Here is a 9,908-nt window from a genome sequence, read left to right as displayed (position 1 = left end):
TTTGGGCATAAAAAAGGATAGAATAGCAACTTGCCGAGCATAGGCAGCTGCTCCAGCAACTTTTACTTCCTTGTTGTACTCCAGGATTTCACAGCAGTGGCAACAGCAATTCTGTGACTGAAGGTATCACAGGCATCAACCTTTTGAGAAATTTGGCTCAGATTGTTGTAATCCCATGGAAGAGCAATCTATGCCTATAATATTATGCTACCACCTCAATGAGCCATTTAAGGTTAATAAGACTTGTCCATTAGAATATTGGAAAGGAAAAATAAGTCTGTTGGCATGACTTTATCATTTCAGCTCTTGACTTGTTATGTTGCCTGCCAACAACTGTGTATTCCGAACAGATATTTGGCATAGTAGGAAACATAATAGACCAGAGATCCAGACTGCTTCCACAAAAAGCAGAGCTGCTGGCAGTTTGGAAAGTGAATCTGCCAAAACTTAATTACACAGATAAGCATACCCTTGTTAGAAACAATGCATCATTTTCTAATGAAAGAGACAACTAGGGCACATTAAGTGCCAAGGATTAACTGATTGTGATTTATCCTCCATCTTTGCCCCACATGGTTTCTTATTTTAACTAGCTACCCCAATTTCAGGGGGAATGATTAGTTAGTCCACTGTGATTTCATCATATTTATCCCAGGCTGTGATAAAGCTTGCTCACAGAACCGTGACCAGACAAGGAATAACAAAATAATCAAGAAAACCTACTTATTTGAATATTACAAATAATGAAAGATTCTAAATCCAAATATATCACTTAGGACATTATATAACAATAACATGGTCCTTGTCACGTAAGCCATCACCACAGAAGAACCCTACCCTTCAATCCCTTGTTGGGAAAAAAATGGCATCTAATATAAGATACCTAAAACCCTATTTAAGCATCAAAGTGGTTAATTTCTTTGGCCCCAACTCTCATTTTTTCTATAGCAGCCACATCTGCTTGACACCTGTGAAGAAAAAAGATCTTAAATATGGACTAAAATGCCTAATTTAATACTCTCAAATTTGAAAGTCTTAACCATGAGTTGTCACTAAGTCTTTGAAAAATTAAGTTTGCGAAGTGTTGAATGGCACAAGGATTTAAAAACCTAAAATTAATCATTTGGATGCCCTCTGGATATGTTTATATAAATTGTACCTGTGTAGCCTTGTTATCATACAACACAGTGGTATGCCCTGTTAAATCATTAAAAAAAACCCGACAACAACAGTGTTTCTTTCCCCTAGGCAATGTTCTTCTCGTTGTTAATGCACAGGACTAAGAGGTAAGATGTGTCTTTGATTTCCACCTACAATAGGCATCGGAGAAGCCATCTGTGCCTCAGTCTTTCCTTGCAGAGGAAATTTCATTAAGGCTTATTTCATTATTGTTTAAGAAGGGTTTATAGGTCCTTGGATGGAAAGTGAGTGCAAAGTATAACTATTAAATAAAGAGTAATTGCTAGGCTGAGACAGCAATACATTATGAATGCCTGTAACATTTTGATCAGTTACTTTATGAAAATTCCTTGAACATTTAAGGACCACATTTTCAAAGACTACCTCCAAATTTGCATTCCCAGTTTTGTGTGTCCCCACACAATTGCTTATCTGTATAAAAACCTGCTCTAACACCGACCAATGGTATTTGAACTTTCCAATAAGTGAGTTACTTGCTCTTTTACTTAATATGCATGTTCAAAGGCTACCTGTGAGTAGAAAATAGCAGGTGCACAGTTAGAGGCAAAGGTTAAACCACTTTGAATATTCAGCCTTCAGAATCCATTCCCTGGAATCATTCTCTGGATACTAAAAAGCTGATGAATTAACTCTGCAATAAACCAAATAAAACTGCTGTGGAAGAACTAGGAGAAGCTTTAAAAAAAGCAAAGGCTTCTACACAGCTCTAATAGTCTTCTTATTAAAACCTAGTTCTTTGTATTTGGAGAACACATTTCAAGTTGCCACTTTATAATTAACTACTAAAAGATAAGGCAGAGAGAGAAAAGGTCATACATTAATGCGATGTTATCAAATGTTATTCAATTAAGTATTGATTACATCAATGGTAAATAAGTTAGGTCTCAAGCAACAATCTCACCTTCAGGCTTGTAAGTACTTTAATTATGTACTTGGTGTTTTACAAAAACCAAATATGTTTGTGTTCCTTATCACTATCAAACCCATAGTATTTCTGTCATGAAATGATTTCTTTTATATGTATTAGTTATGTAAATATTATATAATCTCATTTATCGCTGCAAATTAAATAATTACTTCATCATTGACTAATGACTCCACTGAATGAGAGATCTTGTACGTTAGAAGGTAAATTATTAGGCATCTTTCAAACGGCCTAATAAAAAATCTTATTTGTTTATGGAAATTGGGAAAGAATTATATTCAAGCAATAGGGCTAGACAATGAAACAATATGAAATGTTCATGAGATAAATGAGAGAGCAGAGAACAGTAACATCTTTCCTATCATAGTATGGGCTGCCAGCAGTGGAGGACTATTGATATAATAGTATCCTGTTTTAAGAAGTTACAATAATGTGTCAGTTATTAAATTATAAAATATTTATTATTTGTATTGATATTCAAATAAGAATCAGCTTGTTGATACTGATGAGTGGAATGGCAGTGAAAAATTAAAAAAAATGTTCTAATATTCACAACTTATTCCATGCGTTTAATATTTTATAACAAATTAAGTCAAATATTTAAGTAAGGTATACATTTAGTGTACATACTGACATTTAAAATGTAAGTGGTACTTGAAGGGAAACTAGGACCTGTCATGGTATATTTCCCCAATCTGAACCTTAGAGTCCAAAAAATTGGGGTACCAGCATGAATTCCTCTCAGCTTAATTACCTGCTTAGATCTGATATGCTGCCACCAATCAGGAATTCCAGTGCCTGGTACACTCTGGTCCCCCCAAAACCTTGCCCGGGGACCCCCAAGACCCAGACCCTCTGGATCTTAACACAAGGAAAGTAAACTCTTTCCCTCACGGTTGCCTCTCCCAGGCTTCCCCTCCCTGGGTTACCCTGGAAAGATAGACAGATTCAAGCTCCGTGAATCTAAACAAAGGGATTCCACCCTTCCTCCCTCTCTTCTTTCTCCCTGTCTCTCACCAATTTCCTGGTAAGTACAGACTCAATTCCCTTGAGCCTCAACAAGGGGAAAAAAATCAAACAGGTCTTAAAAAACAAAACTTTTAATAAAAAGAAAGAAAAAAGTAAAAGTTATCTCTGTAATTTAGATGTTAAAAATTACAGGGTATTTCAGCTTATAGACACTAGAGAGAAGCCTCCCCCCAGCAAAATACAGTTTAAAACACTTCCAGTAAACTACACATTTGCAAATACAGAAAACAATCAAAAGACTATAACCTCCTTTCTACTTAATATTCACTATTCTGAATATATAAGAGACTGTAGCAGGGAGATTGACAAGAAACCTGGCTGCACGTCTAGTCCCTTTCAGGACCCAGAGAGAACAAAGCAAAACCCAAAAAACACAAACAAAGGCTTCCTTCCACCGATATTTGAAAGTATCTTGTTTTCTGGTCAGGTGTTTTTGGTTCCCTGTTTGTTAACCCTTTACAGGTAAAAGAGACCTTAACCCTTAACTATCTGTTTATGACAGGCCCAATTTTTATCTCATACCAATGGTGATCAGGAATAATTTCACTGGGGTCAGTGGAGTTACTGTCTATTGCCAATGTGAGATTAATATCAGGCTCATTTTTTCAGTTAAATAAATTCCAAATTGACATAAAATGTAATACCAGAGTAAGGAATCTATTCTATGTGGTGTTTTTTTGTTGTTGTTTATTTGGTTAGTTCATGGTCCCCATTACCAATTCTCAAAATCTGCACAGGACTGTCACAAAATATCAGAAGAAGAGTCATTAGTCCTTTACGAAGATTCCAGCATTACCATCGCAGGCATAAACAATTTTCTTGAATAAAAAACAAACCCAGTCAAAATGGAAACTGTCCAATAACAAAGCCAGAGTCACACATCCACAGGCTGCTTCTCAAAGCCCGTCAAGAATGAATCAGTTTGGTCTAGAAATCTAGACATTGCTTCAAAGTGTTAAGCATAGTTTCAAAATGAAGACTCATTTTACAATGAAAAGTAATCTTTACTGTTACTTTTAAACTCCTTTCTTTATCCAAAGTTTTGCACATTATGCTAATTTGACAACACACATATCCAGACTAGAGCCTAAGTAAATTATAGTTACCGCCCCCCATCACTGTCCTGTTTGGGTATATTCGAATTAGCAAGAGTTATGTGCATTTCCACTTTTCATTAATAGGTAACACTAGCAAGTTTCACGTGTTCCCATGGAGTAAGTAAGTCTCTCCCATTGAATAGAATAGAATTAGTTTTTGCTAATGATTCACATATTCTTGATAAGCTATTAATTACATAACAGAAGCAAACTGGGGCAGCAAGAACCAAAGGGTTACATTGACCTCTGATACGTCAATATGCTCTATAACAGGGGTTGGCAAGCTCTGGCACACGGCTCACCAGGGTGCTTACCCTGGCTGGCTAAGCCACTTTATTTACCTGCCGCCTCCTCAGGTTCAGCCAATCGCAGCTCCCACTGCCCGCGGTTTGTCGCTTCAGACCAATGGGAGCAGCGGGAAGCTGCAGCCAGCACATCCCTCAGCCTGTGCCGCTTCCCATCGCCCCATTGGCCTGGAGTGGCGAACCACGGCCAGTGAGACCCACAATTGGCCAAACCTGTAGATGTGGCAGGTAAACAAACTGGCCCGACCCGCCAGGGTGCTTACCCTGGCAAGCCACGTGCCAGAGATTGCCAACTCCTGCTCTGTAATATGGCATCTATAGGCTTTTGTCACATGAAACAAAAAAAGGGGCAACAGTTATATTAAAAATGTGGTTACTTTCTCTTAAAACTTATTGATAGCTGTCAGTTATCTCAACAAGGTGCATTGATTATCATTTAATAAATTTATAAAATCCTTTAATAGTAAGTACACAAAGTGCTTTACAGAACATAAAGAGCCAATGGCCATGATTTTAGAATCTGCAGAATAATTTTGTGTGTCCAAACTGAGACAGCATAAAGGGACCCTATTTTCAGTGAGAGAGTGCTCAGCATTTTCTGAAGATCAGGTCCCTTCTGTTGTGTCTCAAGCTAGGCACCCAAAAATCAGTCATCACTTCTGAAATCTTGGCCAAAGTCAAGGGGCTTACAGCCTATATCTCATGAATATGGTATATGGTGTGACACAATTACCGCTGTGTTCACACCCTATGTACTATTGTAATAATCTTTGCACAAAGTCTGCCTTGTGAGCTATCATTTGAAAACTCATTTTGCTCATAAGTAATATCATGGTAAGATGCAGGTACCAATATTAGGTGTAAAGTTATTAACATATACTGAAATCATGACTGAAGTGTTTTTTCCCAGAGAAGTCTGGGGAGTGGCTAAGCCAGTTTCTTAAACAAAAAGGGGAAGCAGCTGATGCCCTAGCCAAGGGTCAACAAAGCTGATGGGCCATCACTTATCAAGTGGCCATTCTCTGGCAAGAAAGTGTGGGAGGGACACAGAGATCTACTTCTTAGCAAAGAAGCAGCAGAAGAACAAACAGCAGAAGAACTGTCTCTTGGTTCTCATCTAGAAATGCTTTTCAAAGAGGGACTGAAACTATCAAAAAGAGGGGCAAACACTCCAAAATACCTCTCTTTCTCTCCCTGCCCATCTCATTCTCTGCATCTCAGAAGAAAAAGGAAACAGCTGTTGGACTCTGGGGAAGGTGTCCTAATTCAAAAGTTTGGTCATTAATGCTGTTGGAAGCATGTGTTGAGACACTTTGCTTGGAATCTAATACAATTTCTTAAGCTAGGCATTAGAAAGCATTTTATCTTTATTTTCTTGTAACAATTTCTGACTTCTATGCCTCATTGCTTGTACTCACTTAAAATCTCTTTCTTGATAGTTAATAAATTATTGTATTGTTTTATCTAATCTAGCATGTTTAAGTTAATGCTATATAAGATAACAGGCTAGTGTATATTATTCCCTTAAAGGAATAACTGACTTAATATAGTTGGACTGTCCAGGATAGGATTTGGCAGTACAAGATATACATTTCTGAGGGAAAATCCAGGACTGGGAATGTGTTGCGGTCACCCTAAAGTACAACCAGGGATGACGAGAGCCAGAGTGTGGGTGCCAAGTGTGGATGGCAGGCTGCAGTTCTACAGACACTCAAAGTATGTGACTTGCATGCTGGAAGGCTGTTTGAGAGTGGCCCAGGTGGGAACTACTATCAGAAAGGTATTGTAAGGCACTCAAGGTTGCCACATAGGGTGACATCAGCTCTCAGTAATCTGGACTGCACTCTGGTATGTCACAGTGGCAAAGTTTAAAAGCAGGAGCATGTGGAGATATTGTTAATGGGCAGATAAGGCTAAGAAGCTTCCTGGTAGAAGTAGACTCTTAAAATTAACATATATAGTAATGCAGAATATCTTCACATGAGTCATCGTGGTTACACTGAACATCTTTTCCCATCAGTCATCCTATATTACTAGATCTCAATGAATAATTCTTAATAAATAATTTATTCAGAGAATTTTGCTTCTTTTCCTGTTTATTAATCACCCATGAACAGATCAAAATTGTCTCAAATTTATTTTTTCTTGGAAAATATCATCAATTAATGCCAATAAACAGTCTCGGTATACAGCAACCTTGTGATCACTCATCATGAATATTTGAAATTAAAACTGTCTAGTTGGCTATCTAAATCATACTGTCCATCACTGGATAAACTTTTCAGTTTCTCAGTATCAGAATGTTTTGTGTGACTGCTCACGAAAAGTGATAATTAAATTTGTCAATATTATCTTAAAATTCAGATTCCATTAATATCTCTGCCAGTGGAACTTAGTCATTATGTCAAAATTTAACAATGAATACTTGCAGAAAAACAATACAAAAGAGGAACAAACAGTCAAATAAATTGGTTTAAATTTTTGAAGTATTTCTAGAATTTTGGTGAATCATTCACCCAAACTTTAATATCTATGTTTTTCCAATACTGTCTGCCATAGAAAAAGTCTAAAATAAGGTACAGTAGCAGATATATTAGTAAATAAAATCACATTTCCACCAGAGATGACAGCAATACATGGCCCAATTGGTAAACTGAACATATCTGATTTTGTGAGCTTAATATTAGAACTTCAATTTTATTTTACTATGGCTTTTGTATAATATTTTATACTAGAATACATTACCTATATTCTTCTAGTTTGAACCCATTAAATACTACATAACAAAGAATATGGTCTTGAGAAACTGTCAGCAAAAATATGTTTCTGTCATCTCACTGCTTTTTACTTTGTAATCTTTTCAAAAAACTGTGTCCATGTGCACAGAGCCATCAGCTGAAAGTATTTGTGTTGGCATCAACTTGAATTGAGTCTGAATAAATATAAGTTAACATCACACAGACAACTTAATACTTGTTAACTGATGTAAAACTGTCAACCCAAGTAACTATTTAAGGAAACTGTAGAATAATGTATTGTACTGAGATCACTGCAAAATCTAGGTATAATGAGGTGAGTTATTGAAAAAAATAATTGTAATTTACAGTTTCCGTGCACTTCTCAGGTTCACCCTATTAGGGCAAATTTATTTTCCATACAACTCCATTGGCTTCAATGGTCTTATGCCTATTAAAGTCAAAACTTTCTATTACTATCCAGTGGTTACTTTTAAACTTTGCAATTTCGCTAAGGTGGCTAAATAGTGTTACCACAATATTTTCAGGGTTTCCTGGGTAATCGCTATTTGTATTTAGATTACAAACTTTATAAAAATGCAGAGGTATTTGGAACCTGAATTATGGTTCAAGCCAAATGCATTTAAATTTAGATCTATTAATTATTTCAAGTGTTGGCATGGGAAAACAACATATTCTGAAGGATAATAGTTATTTTTTCTCCAAACAACTAATTTAAAGAGCTTTATTCCAAAATTGTCTACATGTGTCTGACCCAGAAGCCCCTCATTACACCATCACCATCAGCTTTCAAATCTGCTTAAATGCAGAAGAAGCATAACTAAAAGGAATTGATTTCAGTTTCCAAAGTAAAATAGAGAAACTTTAAAGATCTCAATGTGTTTCATAGGTCAAGCCATCATTCAAGAAAAAAAAAGATTATTAAATGTCATTGTCTAGAGGCATGTCTAGTTAATTTAATGTAAAATCAGTGACTATTGTACATTTCTGTCTTCCTTGTTAATGGCAATAGAACTTATTAGCCTAATAGGAAATCAGCCTCTTTCCTTTTTTAGACTATTATAGTGAATTAATCATGTATGAGACATACACAAAAAATATTGCTTCAAATAGCTACTTAATTCTCTTGGCAATCATTCAAAATTAGGTGCTGCAAGTGCAGATAATTAATTGATTTGGAACAGATAAATTCTAAGAACTTAACTATGTTGGGTTTTTAAATTTAAGAGCATACAGCATAGTCAATACAGCAGCTGAATAATGCTTTGTAAATGAAATCTATCACAGACTCAAACAGAGAAATGACTATTTCTTGCGCTTTCTTTTCTTTTCATCGTGATACATTTAAGAAGTTGTCGATCTAAAGTGTACATACAAGTATAAAGAGATATAAATGAAATTATTTGAATGCATTTTAAAATAACTGATTAAGATTAGGGCTGTTTTGATGCTGAATTCATTAAATGGATTTGAATAAGTTGCATAGACATGTAGTTTATAGATAATATAATTCACAAATTTGTCATGCTCTCCTAGCTCCCTGCCTTTTAATTTCTGTCCCACGCTGCCTAGCTTTAATCAGCTGCTTGTGGTGTTTCTCTCCCCACCTGGAAGCAGTAAGATATGTTCAGGGGGAAGGAAATATGGCATGTTCTCCTTCCCCTTTCAGAAATAGCAGTTGGACTTATCAAGTGGTCCAGCAACCTTAACATCTCCCTGCTGTGCACCATGCTATGACCATACTCTGATCTAACACCTTACGGAGCTCCTTAATTAGAGATAGACCATGCACTTGGCATCACAGAGCAACAGAGAAGTGCTGCAGCAAAATTGCCATACCTCATCTTCAAAGGTAGCTTAAATCAAATGTGGAAGACGACCACTAATGGTATTTGTTATTTATTCAGAGATTCTATTTTACAGGATCACTAAGAAGGCTTAAAGCTTGCCATACAAGTTACTTATGCAATGTCTGTGCACTCCTTCCTTCCTTGTCATGAAACTGTCAGATCCTTAGAAGCTATTCACTGAAGAGTAACTAGAAAATGGAAGACTACAAGATAAGAAATTGCAACAGTGATATCTACTGTGGTCTTTCACAAATCAAGACTCCTTTCTCTTACAGGTACACTCCCTGGGAAAGGGAAAAACGAGTTTCCTCTCTGCAAATTGGTGCCTGCATGCTGAACTGTGGAGCACAGTAGCTGCAATGCCCAGAGCAGACACTAAACAGTGGAGTGAAGTGCTGATATATATTGATTGATGAACTCAAATATAGCACAACAACCTGGGATGTGCACAAAACTAGGTAACTGATTACTCTAATCCAAGCTGCATCATTCATATTTGGTGTGCTTCACGCACTGTGAGGATCTGAACCTGCTTTTCACTGTGGCAGCCCTCCTTCCACCCAATGGCTGAATAACGAAAGGAGAGCTATGGGAGTACCTCTGTACTGTACTGAAAAATGGTATTCTTAGTACTCTCCTTGTCAAGGTCATGAAAGATTAATGTGTTTCAGGCATATTCTTCTGATTATCAAAAAAGAAATATCCTTGATCTTCCATTGTTCCTCTTATCTTTTACCCTTTGATTT

Source organism: Gopherus flavomarginatus, chromosome 2 (genome assembly GCF_025201925.1).
Source record: "Gopherus flavomarginatus isolate rGopFla2 chromosome 2, rGopFla2.mat.asm, whole genome shotgun sequence".
Lineage (NCBI taxonomy): Eukaryota > Metazoa > Chordata > Testudines > Testudinidae > Gopherus > Gopherus flavomarginatus.
Note: the sequence above shows the minus strand (reverse complement) of the source record.